The 20,489-nt window shown below is 50.6% G+C and overlaps 1 protein-coding gene across 1 annotated transcript in view; it reads right to left on the reverse strand.

Annotated features, from left to right (window-relative positions):
- Positions 1 to 20,489, reverse strand: part of DNAH12 (dynein axonemal heavy chain 12) — a 3,791,933-nt gene that overhangs the window by 1,060,758 nt on the left and 2,710,686 nt on the right. The gene's annotated exons all lie outside the window — the stretch shown is intronic.

Below are 20,489 nucleotides of genomic sequence, written 5' to 3' on the forward strand. Positions count from 1 at the left end.
CGGGACACCTTGAACAGTCTGTTGCAAGGGAAACCAGGCGGGACTCAGTACCTAAAATGGTGAGAAAGCTCCAGCGGGGGCAGTTGTTCCTGGCAGCCGGTGCAAGTCGGTGCTTCGTCCAGGGGAAGAGAAGATCTCAATGTGGAGGAAAGCTGGAGGTCGTTGCGCTGCCAGAGAAGAAACCACCTGCAGAGTTTCCCGGTTAAAAGATACTACCCTTTTATTCGCGGTAGTGGTGAAGCGTGGCTATCCGGCCGCCGGGGTGCTTGGCACGGGCGATTCAACCACGAGGCGATCCAGGAAGACGAAAAAGAGGGCAAACTGGTTATCCCCACCAGTTCAGATGAAGAAGACTCTCCGGGATGAAGATCTTCTCTGTCGTTGGGAAGTGGTAAGACGGTTCAGCAGGGCTCCACCGGTGGTGTTGTCGTTGCAGGTCAGCTCAGCTTCTCCCTCTTCGGATTCTTTGGTCATGTGGCGACTTCTGAAGTTCCAGTCCCCAAAGCCCTGCTTTTATGCAGAAAACCCCCATTCATCAGTCCTAGCTGTCACTCAAACATGCCAAGTGGTGAGCCGGGTGGCTCACCACTGGGCCAATCACACAAGAGTGCGACTTGAGTTGCCGAGGCAACTCAGTTCAGGGTGCCTAAACCCCCCTCCCACACATCCTGTAGACCCAGACAGAGTGGCACCACTTTTGGAGGCTTCTGTGGAGAAGCCTGCCAAAAAGTGGAACAAAGGGCTCGACTTTGGTTGGAGTTACAGAGGTGAACACAAACGCCATTTTAAAACCGAGTCCTGGCAAAAAGACCCAACCGGGGAATAAATATTAAATAAATAACCCAGCGGTATCTTTAACATTGCACCAAAAAGTGGTGCGTTTAAAATGAATGGGAAAATCCCATAGGAAATATTCCGAGGGAATATTTCGCGTGGTAACCAATGCCACCAGCTAGAAACTCGACAAGGGGGGACTGCACAGTGCCCCCTCGAAAAACAGACCCAGGGTCAATCGAATTACCCCTACCAGTACTTCCACAATATGATGGTTTGTACTGGTTCTGTTCCCAATATGCCCTGGGAGACAGTAGTCAGTCCCAGGGTATGGAGTCTATGTTTGGGGGTCACTATGACACCCCTGTGTTACTGCACTGAGGGTGCTGTGTAACACACTTACCAAAAACCACATGAAACCCTATGGAGTAAAAGACCCCATTGCCCATAAAACACAAAGTGTATCTCAAATCATGTCTAAGAGTGGGAGGAAAAGAGTCTCACTCTTAGCAGGAGAAAAAAATAAACCCCAAAAATCCAGCAAAGCTGCTGGGGGACTCACTAGGTTTCGGAAATTAGCCTTAACAGAGAATTCTCCCTAACAAAGGAAGCCTTTTGGCATGCAGTATTCTAACCATTTTACCCAGCGCCATTATGATAAGAGATCTCCCCTTTCTTTGTTTAAACAAACTTGGGACAGAAGAGCTTTTTCTCTCTTGAACCCTCTCACACGTAGCAGGGTCTACTTATAATCGTTTATTGATCAGCACAGCAGTCCTTATATTATAGTGCCCTACCTTGGCCATCATGCTTTGGTTATACAGAAGAACTGCCATATTCCAGTTCAAGCTTATTTGGCTGTCTTCCCAGACTCTTGCACAATCACACTATCGCGATGTAAGTAAACTCTTCTGCAGCAGCACTCGCATTTACCCAATAAGACATGACATTTGAATCATGGCTTAGGCACATGGCTCAGAAATGTTGCATCAAGCATGGACAGACACGGAAATAACATGTCAATATGCCATCAGTTCCAGGAACCCATATGTTCTACAAATGAGAACAGCAGATCAATAGTGAGCATCTTTGCAGTGATCTCTTCAAGGAAGCTAGCAAAGGGGCTTTTGTGGTCGTAAACACTTTGTTTCTGCAAGGCCTCAAAAAGGGTGGGATGGTTCATGTTCCTGATGGTTTGTGGTATTTGTTTCACAGATGATGGGGAAACATGGGTTGCCTGCTCGGCTGTGGCATTAGTCTTGATGCTAGCTTTGCACCATCATGAAGGGAGGTGGTTTTTTATAGGGCCTATCTGACCAGATGTGCACAGATGCCTACCGACCTTGCTAACTTCCTTTTTGCAAATGGCAAAAACTGCAAAGTTGCTTTTTGCTTAGTGCACAGTAAAGTAGTCCCACACTGCAGACTTTATGTGGACAGGCATACTTGCTTTGGAGCAGCATTCAGGGTGTGGGCATGCACAGGTTTGTAATTCCGATATGTTTATAAAAAAGATTTCAAAAACAGTGGCTGCAACATTCCCCTCTGCTGCTGATTAACTGGAAGGTCATGGCTGCGTGGTGCTGCGTAGGTCAGTCCTGTCACTTTAACTTTCAAGCTTTCCTTCGGGTTTTAAATCCTCACCTTCAGTATAATCTAGTAGTTAGACACTGTGGTTGTTAATGTCCCATTCAGGTGACGGTGATGAAGGAAGCAACGATGGGCACATTGGCCTTTTCCTCGGAAGACTCTCTTAACTTGCATCTCTTGCCTGGGGCGATGTTCTGTGTATGCCACAAGGAGTCCCATTCACCTGGAGTGGAGGCGAGTCATCTTCTTGGTTGACAATGTCAGAGAAAGCATGGACAGCAGACAAAGCCCTTGCACCGAATACAGAGCCTTGGGACATGGCACCTTCATAACAACCAATCAGGATTTGTGCATGTCATTTGTGGTACAGTTTGTCAGCAATGCAACTGTACGTGTAAACCGAATACACAATACAAATTATTTCCTCTGCCTTTTCTTTAACATGTTTATTTTAAACCAGTAAACAGATGACAATTAAATTACCAGATAACATATTGCTCCAAGATCAGCATACGAGCATGACCATTGCTCCTCCCTCTTCTCCCCCTCAGCTGTCGTCGGGATCCGACTGAGCGTGGGTCGGCGCCAGCCGTTCGCAATCCGGCTGGAGGGCCCTTGCGATCAGCCGCAGTTCATAAATTAGCACCGGGAAGTTCTGGTCATAGTCTAGAAAAGGCGGCCAAGTGTTCGAGAAGCGGTGAAGGAGGCCAGCGTTGGTTGCAGTGATTGTTTCTGTTATCAGAATGTCCCAGAGCTTTAGCCACCACAGTATCATCATGGGGCCCCCGGCGGACTTCCAAGTGCGCAGCACCGTCATTTTTGCAGCTAGCAAAAGTTGCGTTATGAGGGCAGCTCTCCTGCCGGATCTCGGGTAGGTGCCCAGGATTGGGACTCCTAGGACAGGTTCAAGCTCCAATGGGATCACCGCCTGAGTGATGTCTTTACATGTAGCAATACATTGGGACCAAAACTCCTTTACCATTGGGCATCTCCACCACATATGGAGGTAGTATCCCGGGATTCCACAATGGCGCCAGCATTGGAGGTCCAAGGCCTGGTGGAAATGATGCAAGCGGAGCGGGGGATAATACCACCGTAGAAGTAACTTGTGAGCGCACTCCCGGTTAGTGATACAGGAGGAGGAAGAGTGCGTCCTTGACCAGATGTCAACCCAGGTCTGGTCCTCTATAGGGTGTCCCAGGTCTGCCTCCCATTGTGACATATAAGAGGCCCTAGCCACGGGGGTGGGGGATCCACTTGCAATAACTTGTGAAGGTTTGAAGTTTTCCCTCGAGATGGTAGGTCTTTGATGGTGAGTTCAAGGGGGCTTGGGGTGCATAATGCCGCTGAACGAGTCAGCGGATGGGAGCACCAATGTCGAAGCTGCTAATAGGTGAACCTATCCGTTTCTGCCAGTTGGAAGGCAGCTTTGCATTGCTCAAAGGTGCATGGCTGGCTCTCCTCCAAGAGTTGACCCAGGGATTCGAGACCAACCGCAACCCAGTTCTTAAAGTTCAAAGGGCAGGATCCCGGTGAGAAGGACGGGTTGTGAAAAACTAGATAGGAGGGGCCCAAATCCCTCGGGATGCCTTTATGTTTCAGAGCCCAGTCCCACACTTCCAGGGTATGCTTAGTAGAAGATAAAGTTCCCGGCCAGGACCAGCGCAGGGGGGTAGAGGGTGTGTGGAAGGAAGCGCAGGGGAAGGGGCAGGCGAGATTGTTGTATCTCCACCCAATTTGGGCGCCCATGGGCGAAGACCCAATCCTGAATGTGGGCTAATTGCGCAGCAACCTGATACTTCCAAAGGTCGGGGACCCCCAAGCCACCGAGTCTAGAGCTGCTCATGATGGTCTTTTGGGGAATTTGTGATTTCCTACCCCTCCAAATGAATCGGAAAATGTTCCTCTGTAGATGCCGAATCGGGGGCAGAGGGATTGCAGTAGGGAGCCGTGGAATTTTGCAGGCAGTGATACGGCCAAGCAGCGAGATCTCCTGCGGGAGCCATCAGTCAAGGTCTCTCTCCAGGTCTTTGAAGAGTGAAGGAAAGTTTGCCTGATAGACGTCTCGCGGGTGGGCTGGAATCTGGACCCCTAAATAAGGAATGGCCTTTTCAATCCATCGGATCAGGCATAGGGATTCAAAGGATTCCCGCTCCCCCGGCCCAAATCCAATTTTCAGAACCACAGATTTCCTGTAGTTAATAGTAAAGCCTACTACCTGCCCAAACTTATGAATCTCAGCAAGTGCTGGCTTCAATGAAGTGAAGATAGCTGTTATAGATAGTAGGACATCATCAGCGTAAAGTGCGATCTTGTGTTGGGAGGGGCCCACTTGGAGGCCTTTGATCTGAGAGTTTAGACGGATTCATTGGGCGAAAGGTTCCATGGCCAGGGCAAAGGGCAAAGAGCAAAGGAGAGTGAGGGCATCCCTGTCTGGTTCCACAGGTCAAAGGAATCGGATCAGACAGGAGGCCATTGACTCTAAAGAGGGTCTTCTGGGATTGGTAGTTAGCTAATACCAGCTTTTGGAAGGTGGGCCCAAAGTTCAAGGATTCGAGTGAGAGTCGCAGGAATGCACAGTCCACTTTGTTGAATGCTTTGATTGCGTCTAGGGCTAGCAAAGCAAGCTTTCCGTGAGTCCTGGTTTGCGACGTCTATTAGGTTCAGGACTCTGCGAATATTGTCCTCAGTTGACCTGTGCATTATGTATCCGGTCTGATCCGGGTCTATAATATCGGGAAGGACGCTCGCCAAGCGATTATTTGCCAGAATTTTGGAATATATGTTGGCATTGAGGTTTAATAGTGAGATGGGCCTGGATGAATTATTATCCCTGGGGTCTTTCCCTGGCTTAAGGATGAGGACTGTGATTGATTCCTGCATGGATGGGGTGATAGATCCCGAGGTGGCAAAGGAGTTGAATAAGGTTGTTTCAGGCCCTATGAATTGGGGGTGGAAAATTTTGTAAAACCACATTTATCCGTCTGGGCCCGGGGCTCTGGATTTGAGGCTCTTAATAGCCGCGTCAAACTCCTCACCTGTGATAGGGGCCTCAAGGCTCTCTCTCGCCGCGTCCATAAGGCAAGGGAGGGCAGCACCCTGCAAGTAGTTCTGTTGTTCTTCGTGATCCCTCGGGGATGCTGACATTATGCCTGAGAGGTGGGCGAACGCAAGTTGTAGCTTTCCTGTTCTGCAAATTGGACTCTGCCTTGAGGGTGGTGTAAGCCCCGGATAGTATTGCGCTTCTTTGCCTTGGTGAGTTTGTCAACTAATAGTTTGTTCGCTTTATTGCTTTTGGCATAGTAGCCTTGTTTGGATTTGGCCAGTGTCCTCAGCATAGTGTGCCTCCAACCTCTTTCGCGAAGCCTGCAGGGCCTGGTGGGATTTCGGGGTCCAGTTTTTGCGTTTGCAGGCGGCCTTTGCTTCGTGGACCTTTTTCTCCAGGGTTATGCAGGTTTGTCGCCTGCGTTTATGAAAGGCTTCTCCCTGGGCGATCAATTCTCCTCGCAGCACTGCTTTCATAGCATCCCAGGTGTTAGCTGGGGAAGTGTACTCGTCGCGGTTTTCCCTGAAGAAATTCTTGATAGTCTTAGCTATGGAGTCCCTTATTGAGATATCGTTGAGGACAGGGTCTTTTAGGTTCTTCGGCGATGAGGAGGAGGGTCAAGGTTGTGGACCCGGAGCATCAGGGCGACAGGTGCGTGGTTGGAAAGCACCCTGTGGCCAATGATGACGTCGTCAGTGAAGGCCAAATTCTGGGGGGGAGGCCAGCAGGAGGTGGATCCGGGAATAGGTTCTGTGGACATATGAGCAGAAAGAGAAATCTCTTTCGTTGGGATAGAGCACTCTCCATGTGTCGACCACATCCAAAACCCTGAACAGGTGGAGAAGGCCTGTCGCCAGCCTAGAGTGTCTGTGGGCCGGGGGATGCGATTTGTCCTTAAGTGTGTCAGGGACCCCATTGAAGTCTCCTCTGATGATAGTCAGATCCTCGATGAACGGGAGGAGAGATCCTTCCAAGTCATTGTAGAACCCTTCTTGTTTGTCATTTGGAGCATAAACTGAGATGAGGGAGTGGAGCTGTGCATAAATCAGGCATTTGACCACCATAAAGCTGCGTCAGGGTCTCCAGAATTTGTGGTTTGAGGCTTCCTGCTAAAGGAATGGCAGTGCTGCCTTTCTTGGTGCCATTGGAGGCCAGGGATTGTATTGGGAAAAATCTGCTGCTGAGGTGGGTGAAGTCCGCTGGGATTAAGGGAGTCTCGTACAGGAAAACCACAGGATTCCCCATCCTGTAAGTGGTGTAGGATAGATTTCCTTTTTGGGGGTGAGGGTGGAGTTCAACGCCCTTACATTTAGCATAACAAATTTCAGTTTCTGGTGCGGAGGGAGTGTGTCCTGGGCTTCAGTGGCTCCCTGGAGTGGGTACCGGGCAGAGTGGTGCTCAGTCATCATCTGGGGGTTTGATAAGGATGTAGTCATCGTGTGGCTGGGGTTTTAACACCCACCTCCAACGGGAGGGTAGAACTTCTAGCATTAACCTCCATCTGGAGGTTGAGGGGCCAAATTTGTAGGAGATTGGGAAGCAGATTTTTTTAATCCGGCATATCCCATTGCCAAAGGGGCCAATACCTTTCCGTACAGCCAACATGGCCATGGCAGGTAACAGAGTCTGAATTCCGCTCCAAGGGAATTTTGGTGACATACACCTTGGAGTTGGGCATGGGCCGTGTGAAGACTGCAGCAGTGGCATTGCGGTTCGTTGTTTCCAGCCGTCTGGTCTTTAGTAGGGCCGCAGATGGTCATCTCACAATCCGGTTCCTCTGGACCCTCGTCCAGGACGAGCGCCTCTGTTTAGGAAGGGAGGAGCCCGCTTCATCATCAGTGTGATCCGCTGGGGGGTCACCAGCCACACCAGGGGAGTCCGGGTGGAGGATTGTTGCAGCATCTTTAAGGTTGTAGATTTTACGGAGGGTTCCATAGTACAAGAATTCGAGGGCTGTTGGAAATAGCCATCGGTATCGGATCTGGCAATCGCGGAGAAAGAGCGTGAGGGGCCGATGAGCCCTCCTCTTCTGTAGCATCAGAAGGGAGAGATCCTGGTAGATCTCGAGCGTGAAGCCTTGGAATGTCGGCTCGTCTCTTGCCGATATAGCTTCTTTGGTAGTGTAAAAGTGTACCCTTGTTATCACAACTGGGGGTGGGTGGTCTGATTCTATGCCCCGTCGAGGGCGTAGTCTGTGGGTGCGGTCTAGCATAAGCAGCGACTTGTCCATATGTGCTAATAACAATTGAACAAAGTCACCCACGTATTCATCTACATCTTTATCCAGCACCGAGGAGGGAACCCCTCGTATCTGCAGATTATTGCGCCGGGCCCTGTTTTCGAGATCCTCCTGTTTGAATTCGAGGATTTCACTTCTATCACAAAGAGCTTGGATCGAGCTTTGGACTTCCGCCAGAGTTGCAGTGTGTTCCCGACTCAAGTCCTCCACCTCTCCTAGCCTCTGTTCCACGTCTGTAACCCTCTGGTCTGTCCGCTCCAGCTTAGTAGTGAGCGCCGACATGCATGATCTAAACTCCGCCTTGATGTCCAACATAAAGGACTGGATGTCGTCCTTGGTCACCGGGACTCCTCTGTCCTCCGAGGGTTTCTGAGGTGTGAGTTTTGGTGGCTCTGATTTTTTCCCTTTGTCCGCTGAAAGTAGCATGGTGGTAATGTCGGGGTTCTTAGGAGGTTTGAAGTGTTTGGCCATTGTTTCAGAGCTTCAGTGAGGGGTTCCTGGGTAATTTCGGGGACAAGAGACCAGGGAAGAAGGGTCCCGGGATGCCTGCCACTCCAGAGGGTGGAAAGAGGGCCGCCAGGTCCCTCGCAGCACTGAGAGTAAAGTAGAACTGCCTGGAATGTGGATTTGAGAGTGGGGTGGGGAGAATGTGAATTAATCCAGGTCCCGGATGGGGGGGCCAGGCTGTTTCGTGAAATTGCCGTTGGGCTGGGCTCCCAGTGGTTAGAGGATTGTTTTCGATGATACAGGTTGGGGTCCCCAGGGCCACAATATGGTGGCGGGGGCCTAGGTGACAGCAAGAGCTGTGAGTGGCACGGGCTCCTCACCCACCTGGCGGGTCTGTGGCTTCAGGCAGCCAGCAGCGAGCTTGAGGTGGTGGAGCCTGCAGGGCAATTTCCTTCCAAGAAAGCCATCCCGCCGCCCCCCCAGAGCGAGGGGCCGTGATTACCCCAGATGGGTGCAGTAGGGTCCTGTAGCTCCGGGGGGAGATGTAGAATTGTGGGCTGGGGCGTCCCAGGTGGAGACACTACCTCTGGAAGTAGGTGAAGTCAGGGCAAGTGGAGCAGAAATGAGGGCCCTTCAAGCGCGGCCGCAATCTACGCAGAGAGAGCGTAGATTAGGTCGGGGCTTGGGCTGGTGGCAGGGCCACTTGGTAAAACGGCCAATGAGCCCGACTCCCGGTAAATGGAGGGTTGTATTCAGTAATGTGGATCGGGGTCCTCCAGTTCACGCTGCGGTGCCGAAAGCCTGAGCGATAATGAGGTTGAAGTGAGGAACAGGTTCTTCAGTCACATGCGTGCTCTGTGGTGACAGGCTCCCGACGGCAAACTCAAGGTGAAAGTACCTGCCGGGTAGTTAGTTCCCAAGGGAAAACCTGCTAGGCGCCCCTCCAGTTTGGGGGGGTTCGTATTACCTCCAACTGCTGCAGTGGGGTTTTGAGGCTCCAGGGAGGAGTGGTGGTGTGGGCCGGAGTCCCTCAGAAGGAGGATGCAGGACTGGAAGGGGTGAAGCCAGTGAAGCCAGAGATGGCGGTGCAGAGGAGAGAGCCCTGCCGGCGCGGCCGCACTAAGAGAGAGGCCCCTGTCGTTCCACACCACCACAGAGGAGGGAAGCCTGCTGTGCTAGTCCCCCCAGGAGAAGGTACACCCCCCACCGCGGCACACAGCAAGCGAGCAAGGCAGCCGCCCCAGGTGGCGGGTCGGGCCGAGGTCGGGCCCCAGTGGCAGGACGGGGTACGAATTTGCTCTGTGGTGTAGGCTGTGGCCGCCAGGCCTCCGGGTCTTGCAGTGTCCTGTGATGCTTGGGAACTCAGTCAGCTGGGCTGGGGAAGCGCGGCACGTGCTGGGCGGGCGGGCTAGGGCTGGAAGTAGCTATTGCCCATAATCAAAAAAGGTCGGCCACCCCCACCACACTCCACAGCAGCACTTAGGAGTTGAATGCATCACCTGCTTCATCCAGGGGCCACCGTCAAGGCAGAGCAGTGCTCTCGCTTGTCGGTGCAGCGAGTTGTCCTCTCGTATCGGTCGTGGGCGGTGTGCGGTCACAGTGTGCCGACCCAAGCAGGATGCTGGAGGGGCTCAAGAGCATCAGAGAGTGAGCGCCCTCGCTTTAGTGAGATCCCATAGCTGAAAACGGCTGCAAGCTCCGGATGCAGCGTTGCAACGAGGAGCATTGGCTTGACCGCCATCTTGGAACGACACGGCAGTAAGGTTCAGGGGCTCTGTTTCAGGGATCCGAAGCGCGTTTGAGGTCCATATTGCCACCCAACACGGGCCTGGAGTTTAGCTTGCTGCGGCTAGCTTTTGTTCTTCAGAGCAACGGCGGGAACATCTAGTTATTAATATGAACTACGGGCTTCACACGGAGGCCATCAGAGGAGCTGCCACATCGCTGGCGCTGGCGCTCTAGGCCACACCCCATTTCCTCTGCCTTTTAAAGCATGCATTTCAATCCATATTTACGACAATCAGAAATATACCTTTTTTCAAACTCACTTGGCCACCATTTGTAAAACGTCCTAGCGTGCCGCAACCTGCAGGCATCAGGGAACGAACATAGAACAGAGAGTACAGACAAGACAAAGTGGAGAGCAGGCTTCTAGATTATGTTTCTAGGTTAGCTACTTGAAAAGTAGCATTTTGAGTTTCTTTTAAATACCGAGAAATTTGGTTCAGGTCTGAGCATGACTGGAAGGTTATTCCATTTAGAAGAAGCTCTAATTGGAAAGGATCTTCCTAGTCTGTTTGCTTTTTTGATGCGAGGGGTTTTCACTAGGCTTTGGTTCATTGATCTTAGGGATTGTCCAGGTAGATACAGTGATATTTATTCTTTTAAGTATGTTGGAGCAGTGCCATAGATGCAGTGATGGACTATTGAAACTGACTTAAAAGTGATGTGATCTTCTATAGCCAGCCAGGTTATGGATTTTCAGTCCTCTGTGACATGGTCACTTCTGGTTTTATTTTTGATAATCCTCACTGAATCATTTTGGATGACTTGACATAGGGAAATGCAGCATTTATTAGCTCCCATTAGTAAGGCATTACCATAGTCGAGCCTTGAAAGGATGGCGGCTCTGGCTATAGTAGCCTTTGATAGTGTCTGCAATTTTTCTTTAAATAGGCTACGTGAGCATTTGCTCCTAGCGCAGGCTCCAAGTACACTCCTAGAGTTTTTACTTGATCGGAAACTGCGATACTTGAGTTTTTTATGTTGAATTCAGCATAATCCGGGCTGAGCTTGGCCCTGGCATGGGTGGATCCAAAAATCATGAGCTCAGTTTTACTGCTGTTTAAACAGAGCCAGTTTGTTTTCATCCAGGCTTCGATTACATTGTAAATATTTGTGATGACAGAGCTGTCTTTATTGTGACACCCACTCAATTCTACTATTAATTGGGTGTCGTCTGTGAAGTTGGTAAATAGTCATCTTGAATGGGTTGAAAGGGAGGGGAAAGGGATGGAGGTTTTTCCACTGACTTAAGAATTTGAAAAAGTTTTCCTGTGGAATTAGCAGGTCCAGAGATGTGTTTGTTATAGAAGAACAAGTTACTTTCTTACCTGGTAACGTTCTTTCGATGGGATGGTCCGACGACGTATTCCATATCTATGACATGTAATCACCACAGCTGTGCTGCTTCGGAAACTTTTTTCGGCGTCTGCGTCCTGCGTCGATGACGTCGATGCGCCGTCGTCGAGGGCCTCCTCCGACGTCCGACGTCATCCGATGTGATAAGTAGGACGCACGACGCCCGTAGCCTCAGTTGTAGTTTTTTCCCCCAGAACGTGTGACACTAGTCAACTGCCAGTCAGACACAAAGCCTTGCGGAACGTAAGCTGCAATCGCAAAAGAAATTCTGCAGCGGGGAAGGCAGGGCGGGAGCGATATAGAATACGTCGTCGGACCATCCCATCGAAAGAACGTTACCAGGTAAGAAAGTAACTTGTTCTTCGAGGGGATTGGGTCCTCCGACGTATTCCATATCTATGACAGACTCCCAAAGCAGTACCAGAGCAAGGAGGAGGGAAAGAATTTAGAATCAAAATTTAGAACAGCCAATCAAATAGCAGAGCAAAGGACCGCCTTGCCAAAGGCCAGATCCTGTGCTCGGATGTAATCGAGGGAATAGTGACGTACAAATGTATGTACTGAAGCCCAGGTGGCTGCATCACAGATGTTGCGAATAGGAACACCCCTCCGCAGGGCAGTAGACGCAGCCATACCCCTGGTAGAATGGGCCCGCAAGCCAGCCGGTGGGTCCTTACCCGCCAAGCGGTAGCACTCCGAGATGGCCAAAATAATCCAGCGAGACAAAGTCTATTTCGTCACAGCTTGCCCCAAACGCTTTCCAGCGTAACCAATAAAGAGTTGATCGTCCACTCTGACCCGGGACATGCGTGAAACATAAAAGCTTAAAGCTCTCCTAGGATCAAGCCTATGGAGCCTCTCCTCTTCCTTACCAGGATGCGGAGGATAGAATGTCGGAAGAACAACCTTCTGGGCCAAATGAAATTCCGTCACTACCTTCGGAAGAAAAGAAGGACGAACTCTAAGGACAACCCTATCCTTGTGAAATACAGTGAAGGGAGGCTTAACTGAAAGTGCCTGTAACTCACTCACTCTGCGAGCGGAAGTAACCGCAACTAAAAACACAGTTTTCAGAGTTAACAGCCTCAAAGGGCAAGAATGTAAAGGCTCAAACGGAGCACCCATAAGAAACTTAAGAACAAGGTTTAAATCCCAACCGGGCACCAGGAAAGGGGACGGAGGGAACACATTAGTGAGCCCTTTCAGAAACTGTGAAATCAAAGGGATTTTAAAGTAAGAACACTCTTCAGACGAGCGCTTAAAGATGGACAGCGCCGCCAGGTAACCTTTAACGGTACCCACTTGCAAGCCCCTGTGGGCCAAAGAAAGTAAAAAAGGACAGAACCATGGGGATGTCACATGCAAAAGGATCCACATTCTGAACTCTGCACCAGTCGCAGAACTTACGTCAACGGCAACGGTACAGAGACTTTGTTGCTGGCCTTCGGGCCGAAAGCAACACCTCCATCACGTCCTCAGAGAGGTCCCAATCCTTATACCTCAACCTTTCAGAAGCCAAGCGTGAAGGTTGAGGGATCTGACCTCTGGATGGAGAACCTGACCCCCCCTCCCGTGAGAGCAGATCGTCTCGGTAGGGAAGACGACGTGGAGGGCAGATGGATAAGTCGAGAAGGTCCGGGTACCACGTCCTCCGAGCCCACGCCGGGGCAATGAGGATCATCCGGGAACCGAACTTCCGTAACCTCCGCAGCACTTGCGGGATGACGGGGACTGGAGGAAACGCGTACAGCAGTGGGAATGACCACTCCACCACGAACGCGTCTCCTAAGGCTCCTTTTGGAGGAAATTCCCGCGAGCAAAACCTTTCGCACTTCCGGTTGACACTGGAGGCGAAGAGATCCACTTGAGGGGTCCCCCAAAGGGCGAAGATCTCCAGGAGAATCTCCTGAGCCACCTCCCACTCGTGAGAGATTGCGCTCTGCCTGCTCAGAGCGTCCGCCGTCACGTTTTCGTCTCCGGCCAGATGAACTGCTGAGATCGAAACTTCCTGCTGGATGGCCTAGAACTCGAGCTGCATCGCCTCCCTGCACAGAGGAAGTGACCCTGCCCCCCCCTTTTTGTTGAGGTAGTGCATGGCCACTGTATTGTCCGTCAGGATCAGGACACTCTTTCCTCGCACAGTCGGCAGAAAAGCCTTCAGGGCTAGCCTGATGGCCCTCAGCTCCAAAAGATTGATATGGAGTCTGGACTCCGACGGAGACCAACGACCGCTGACTGTCAGCCCGTTGGCATGAGCTCCCCATCCCGTGAGGGATGCATCCGTCACGATCGTCACCTCCGGCCAGGGAAGCCAAAATGGAGCCCCCTTCATCAAGTTGCCTTCGACGGCCCACCACAGAAGATCCCGGGCGACCGAGGGCGGCACCTGATCCGGGTCCGACATCCTGCCGGAGGACTGCGACCATTGCGTCTTGAGTGCCCACTGCAAAGATCCCATCCGCAGGCGAGCCTCTGGCACCAGAAGAATGCAGGATGCCATGAGGCCGAGCAACCTCAAGAACTCGAACGCAGGGAGCGTCTGGGCATGCTGAAACTTGTGCACCATCTGCTGAATGTGAAGAGCCCTCACCTGGGGAGGAAAACACTGCCCCAGGGAAGTGTCGAGCACTGCTCCGATGTACTGGAGCCGCTGTGTTGGCATCAAATGGGACTTCTTTAAATTGAGGGAGAAGCCCAGCCTGTGAAGGGAGCGGCAGGTGACGGACAGATGATCCAGGACTTGCTCGGGAGAGCTCCCCCTGATCAACCAATCGTCCAGGTAGGGGTAGACGTGAATCCCCCCTTGCCTGAGATGCGCTGCCACCACCACCATGAGCTTGGTGAAAACCCTCGGGGCGGAGGTCAATCCGAACGGCAGGACCCGAAACTGAAAGTGCGAGTCGCCAACCGCGAACCTCAGGTACTTCTTGTGCTTGGGATGGATCGGCACATGGAAGTAAGCATCCTTGAGGTCGAGTGACACCAACCAGTCCTGAAGCTGAAGGGCCTGGAGGACTTGAGAGAGAGTAACCATCTTGAACTTGTCCTTCCTGAGGAGTTTGTTCAAACCGCGCAAGTCCATGATGGGTCTCAATCCCCCGTCTTTCTTCGAAATCAAAAAATAAGGGGAATACCATCCCTTGTTCCTCTCCGCTACAGGCACCAGTTCTATTGCGCCTTTCTCCAGCAGGGCTTTAATTTCCTGCGCAAGGAGCCGATCCGGACTCTGCAAAGAGAGGTTCCCCGGTGGATTGTCGCGAGGCCTGTGCCGAAAGGGAAGACAGTAGCCGTGGGTTATGATCTCCAGAACCCACACATCTGAAGTAATGGCTTGCCACTCTACAAGATGCTGCGCCAGCCTTCCCCCAACCGGCGAACCATGGGACATGGCCTCACGACTGAGTGGGAGCGGCTGCGGCTTTACCTGAGGGCAAAGAGGCAACTGCCCGAGCGGCCTTGGCACCACGGGTACCCTGTCGTCCAGCTCTGGTACCCCTGCGTTGGCCTCTTCGACTGCCAGCTCCTCTAGCTTTAGTGAAGGATGAGTAATAGCGAAAGGAACCACCCCTCCACTGCTGTCCCCTAGGACGAAAAGGCGGAGGTTGGCGAACTGCAGCGCCCAACGACTTCGCTGCAGCTTTTGAGGTCTGCAACCTCTCAAGGCTCTCGTCAGCCTTGCTGCCAAAAAGGTGTTCACCGTCAAAGGGCATGTTGAGGAGCCGGGACTGCACATCAGGAGCAAACCCCGACTTCCGCAACCACGCAAACCTGCGTATCACGGTGCTCGCCGCCATGGACCTACTGACGCATTCAGCTAAATCCAAACCCGACTAAACGGACTCACACATGGCATCCTTACCATCCTGGACCATAGCAAGGAAACCATCCCGTTCGTCCCCTTCGGGAATATGTTCAGCCGCCAACGCAACACAGTTCCACAGAGTGTGTGTGAAACGAGACAAGGCACAAATGGAGTTGGCCGCCTGAAGCGCCATACCACCAGAAGAAAACACTTTCTTCGCCCAGCCATCAAAACGTTTGTCGTCCCTATCAGGAGGGATGGTAGGGTACGACGCCTGCTTTGCCGGGGCCGTGGCCGCCTGCACCACCAAACTCTCCGGAGTGGGGTGCCTGGTCAAGTAGCAGGGGTCGCTACTGGCTGGACGGTATTTTCGCGACAAGGATCTGCCCACCGCCGGGAGACTCTCCGGAGCAGTCCAAGCCACCGCCACCCTTCTCTGTAAAGCCATATGGAACGGCAGTACCGGGTCAGTTGGGGAACCAACATCAAGGATGTCCATCAGATCATCCTGCACAAACTCCCCTGGGGGAGCAGACCATCCCAAGTACTCAGAAACCCTAGCCATAAGGCGCCGGTACGAGGAATCGGCATGAGAGCCAGGCTCAGGCCTACAAAACTCCACCTCCGGAGAGGTGTCCAGTCCACTGGCATCATGCAGTGACTGTCTCAAATCGTCAAACTGACTATGGCCCGAGACAATTTCATCTGGAACCTGACTAGGAACCAGGCCATCAGAATCCTCATCCGCCTCTGAAATATAGTCCAGGTGGCGAAAAGAAGGCACCCGAGAGTGCTTGCTCTTAACCAGAGCCTTCCTAGGGGGTTCTCCCGTGCCACGGGGTACTTCCGACACGAAAGGCGTCGATGGCGTCGAGCGAATCGGCGCCGAGAGGATCGGCGCCGAGGAAATCGGCGTCGACGTCAGACGCAGCGCCTCCAGCATCGGCGGCATCGACACAGCCCTCGAGGCCGGAGCCCCGAGCGTGTCCCTCGACGACTCGAGCGTCGACGGCTTCGACGACTTCCTCGAAGCCGGAGCCTCGAGAAAGCCTGTCGACGCCCTCGACGCCTCAGACGTCGATGTCTTCCTCGAAGACCTCACAGGTGCACACGGTCTCGAACACGTCGAGGACCGGGACCTGGAACGGGTACGGCGAGAACGAGTCTCCTTGTCCGAACGGGACCTCTCCCGTGACTCGTGCCGACCACTCATGCGAGCGGTGTCTCTCGACCTCTCACGACCGACCCCACTCGGGGGCGCGGACGGCTTAGTACCCTGCGACTCAAGAATCGCCAGCATTTTCTTCCCGAAGGAAGCCCATTCCTCCGGCGTCGCACGGCTGGTGGGGTAAGCAACGTGCCGGGCAGAGTCCGAGGAGGAGGACCTGGAAAACGACCGTTGTCGGCGCTTCCGAGAACGCCTCGAAGAGGCTGAGGAGTGGCGAGACCGACTCCTAGAAGGAGACCCACGAGACTTCCGACGATGACGTGGAGAGTCACCCCTCGAATCATCCGTCGAAAGCCCCGCAGACTTCGACTTCCTGGGCTTGGACACCCGACCTACCGACAACTTCTTCTTACGTTCGCGTAAGGCTTTGGACGTGAGCGACTGGCAGTCGATACAGTCATCCGTGTCGTGGGCCTCCCCGAGGCACCAGAGGCAGGCGTCGTGCGAGTCCGTCACTGACATCTTGGACCCACACTCCCGCACTTCTTGAAACCCGGACGAGGGGTCGAAGACGAAGTAGAAGACATCTTCACACGAAGGATTTGCACAAAACGAACAGGTTCGAAGAACCGAGAAGAACAGAACTCCAAAGAGTCGAGGCGTGAACCGAGAATCACGAAGCAACACGTTCGCGGAAAAAACAGAACTGAGGCTACGGGCGTCGTGCGTCCTACTCATCACATCGGATGACGTCGGACGTCGGAGGAGGCCCTTGACAACGGCGCATCGACGTCATCGACGCAGGACGCAGACGCCGAAAAAAGTTTCCGAAGCAGCACAGCTGTGGTGATTACATGTCATAGATATGGAATACGTCGGAGGACCCAATCCCCTCGAAATCTTTTTTGGTCTCTATAAGTTTGTTTTCATACTGGGTGTCCATATCCTTCCATTTTTTTTGTTTTCTTCCGATTGTTTTTTTTGCGATTGTCTTTCTAGTTTCCTTTTCTATTTTTTCGAACTATTGGTTTCTTCGTTGAATCATTTTTGGTGATTTGTGTTTGGTCTAACCTGTTTTTGTCTCATTGGGGCGTGTAGTTCTATGGGTTCTTGGAAGTGCTTGTTGTAAATAGCAACAATATCGTTGCAGGAGTCCATGTCTGAGGTAAGTGCCATGATGCTGGCAAAAGTAGGTCCCAGAATGTCAGGCATGAGATTTTTGTAGTTTCTATTTGAGACTTTTATGGGTGTATTATTGGGTTTTTCGAGTTTAGATTTAGGTGTCAGTTTTAATTCAATTTTGTAGTGGTCTGACCAGATGCAGGGAACTGTTTTTTGTGTGGTAACATCAATATTGCTGGAGAAAACCCAGTCCAGTTGGTTTCCTTTATCAGTGGTGGGCTTGTTGTTTACTACCCTGTAATTGATGGAGTTGAGTTCTTTTTCTAGCGCCGTGGCTTCTTTGTCCTTGCTATTGCCTCTCCATCTGTTGAGGTCTCCTAGGACCACTATCCCTGTGTATGGCCCTTAGTGTGTTAAGTATCTGCATTAGATCATCATTAAAGTCAGAGTCAGTGAGGGGGGGGCAGTGGATTATTAAGATGTTGATGCAATTGTTTTTGGAGAGTGTCATCTTTAGTAGGAGCGCTTCGCAACCTGGGCAGTGGATGGGTGAAAGAAATAAATGTAGTTCTTCTCTAGCTATTATAGTCACTCCTCCTCCCTTTCCTAGGTCTCTGTTTTTCTTAAAAAAACATTGTAACCTGAGGGAACAGCTATGACTATTGTGGGACCGACTGGTTCTTGAAGCCAGGATTCAGTAAGGTATAGAATATCTACGTTTTCATGAGTAATATAATCATGGATATTTTGGGCATGATTATTCATTGATTTAGTGTTGAGTAGGATTATTTTGATGTCGGTACAGTTTCCAGCCTTTAACTCGATGAGTGGCATGATTGGGGGAACTGTCAGTACGTTGTTGTTGGTAGTTGCATCCATCGTAGGAGCTGATGGCAAACATGTTTTAGGGATTAGGTTTTTGGTACTTCAACCTGTGGAGTCATCGGTAGGTGAGCAGGTATCATAGCATTCTGCTTAATTTCAATTAGCCTTTTGTCCACATACTGTCGTACTAAGTTCAGTTGATGTGATCGTTTTGCCTGTGGCAAGAATGCTGTTGTATCGGGGTAGCCCATGACTTACTTGATGTAGGGGGTCCCTCCGTGAGTGCAGAGAAAGAGACCAGGCCGGAGCACCGAGAGTCGGAAAGGACCGGCGAAGACCGGCTTGCCGCAGAAGCGCCGGTGCTGAAACGCCTGGGGTTTCCCTAAATGTGGTTTCCGGGCTGCTGGGAGATGTAGTTCTCAGCAGTCCGGATGCCTATGCGTCCTGGAGACGATGCGCCCGTATGCATCACATCAGAGGATGCAGGAAGCAAGATGCAAGTTGCCATAGTTAATTAGGTGTGAGTGGCAAGAAAGCAAAGCAAGGTTCACAAGTTGACTTTAGATTTCATATTACAGTATAGCAGTCAAATGCCAAGCAATACAAAGTTCAATCACACAGCCCTGATACTTCAAGTATTATGGTGCATTGGAGTTTATAAATCCTTCAATACAATGCACGTACACTGAATACAGAGGGAGAGCAATTTAGCTGTGTGCGCAGTATGTAAAAAAGCCACGTCAAATAGCAAGATAAGCAAAATGTCACAGGGAGAAATGGCGCGCTGCGTGGATAAATTGGAAAAATGACTGTTGGAAAAATGACTGGACTACTTCCGTAATGTGAAGGCAGGCTTCTCTTTAAACGACACCTTATTTCTAACTGTATGGTCTGCAAGCTAAAGAATCAGTGTTGTGGATTTACAACTCTTAGGCAAGAGCATCATAGCACTACATTCCATGCATGCCAGTCTTGGACAAAATCTCAGGATGCATCTTCCCCTCTCACTTCTGCCTGTTAACATCTGATGGAAAAAGTCTTTGGGGCGTTTGAAAGCTGGAGCTTTTTCCATTCCAATATGATATATATTAAGTTAGTCCAAGAGAAAGTGTACAGCTTGAAATTTTCTGTGCCTACAACCAAAGGATGAACATGCTGAACAACCACTACCTGTTCCGGGGATTCACCCAGGTTCTGATCAACCATGAGGTAGAGGAGATCTGTACAGAATTGAGCCATGGTCTTAAGACACCTCATCAGTGGTGTAGGGACCTTGTCATGGAGGAAAAGGCGGTCTAGCACCGAAGTATTAGTGGTGGCAACATTGTGTGGCATCTTTGGATCAGTTTTAAGGGCTGCAGCAGGAGCACTCTTCTCAACAAGTTGGACACGAGGGAGAGCTATATGGGTGAAAGAGGAAACAATTGTTTTATAATAATCAAAGTAAGTCTAATTTTGAAATTAGGAGCTACTCACATGAGCAAACCTGACACATTGAAGTGGATGAGGGCATGGGTGGGTAGTAAAAGGAGTACAGATGGAAATCCCACATAAAGGTATACAATGAACAGTTAAATGAGGGGAGATTAAATGGTGGCAGGAGCACACATTTCCACATTTCAACATGATACAAACTGAATTTCAGGAGACAACATTAAGGGCAATTCAAGGTTTGTAATGGAAAACTGACATTTGGGCAAACTATCTCGGGGATTCTCACTTTGGACCTTCTCATTCTAGGCTCAGAATTCTTGACATGGAACCAAAGTTATGCACAAGTTTTTAATAAATACAGCCACATTTTCTTAAGAGTTTAATCTGTTCTTTAAGAAGTTGCCAATGCTAGAGACAACACATGAAATCTATCTGATAGTTTAAAAATGCTGGCATTTCTCTTTAAAAATAGTTATTTAAAATGATATAAGTGGACTCTTTATTAAAATGTATAAAATTATGAAGAAAGAAAAGTGTGACCTTTCCCTGAAAGTAAAGGTTATGCGGGGAAAAAAGACTGCAGGCATTGTGTTCATGTAACTGTTCTTGCAAATGTGTGCATTATAAAAGTCTACAACCTCCCCCATTTCCTGATTTTTTGCCTAATTTCGAGAAATAGGCAGAGACAAAGCATGCCATTTTTGCAGAACTGTACTGCATACATTATTTTAGAGAGTTCAACATACAAGACCACTTTACATTATATTATATTCATTAAGCTGAGATTCATTAACTTTCTCTCATGCAGAATTATTAAAATTATTAAATGATAAGCTGATTTATTGGTGTTGCAGTAAATAACACTTGAATGTGTGTATTTGTCACATGACTTTTCAACAAC

This window comes from Ambystoma mexicanum, chromosome 2p (genome assembly GCF_040938575.1).
Source record: "Ambystoma mexicanum isolate Mex_15411 chromosome 2p, UKY_AmexF1_1, whole genome shotgun sequence".
Taxonomy (NCBI): domain Eukaryota; kingdom Metazoa; phylum Chordata; class Amphibia; order Caudata; family Ambystomatidae; genus Ambystoma; species Ambystoma mexicanum.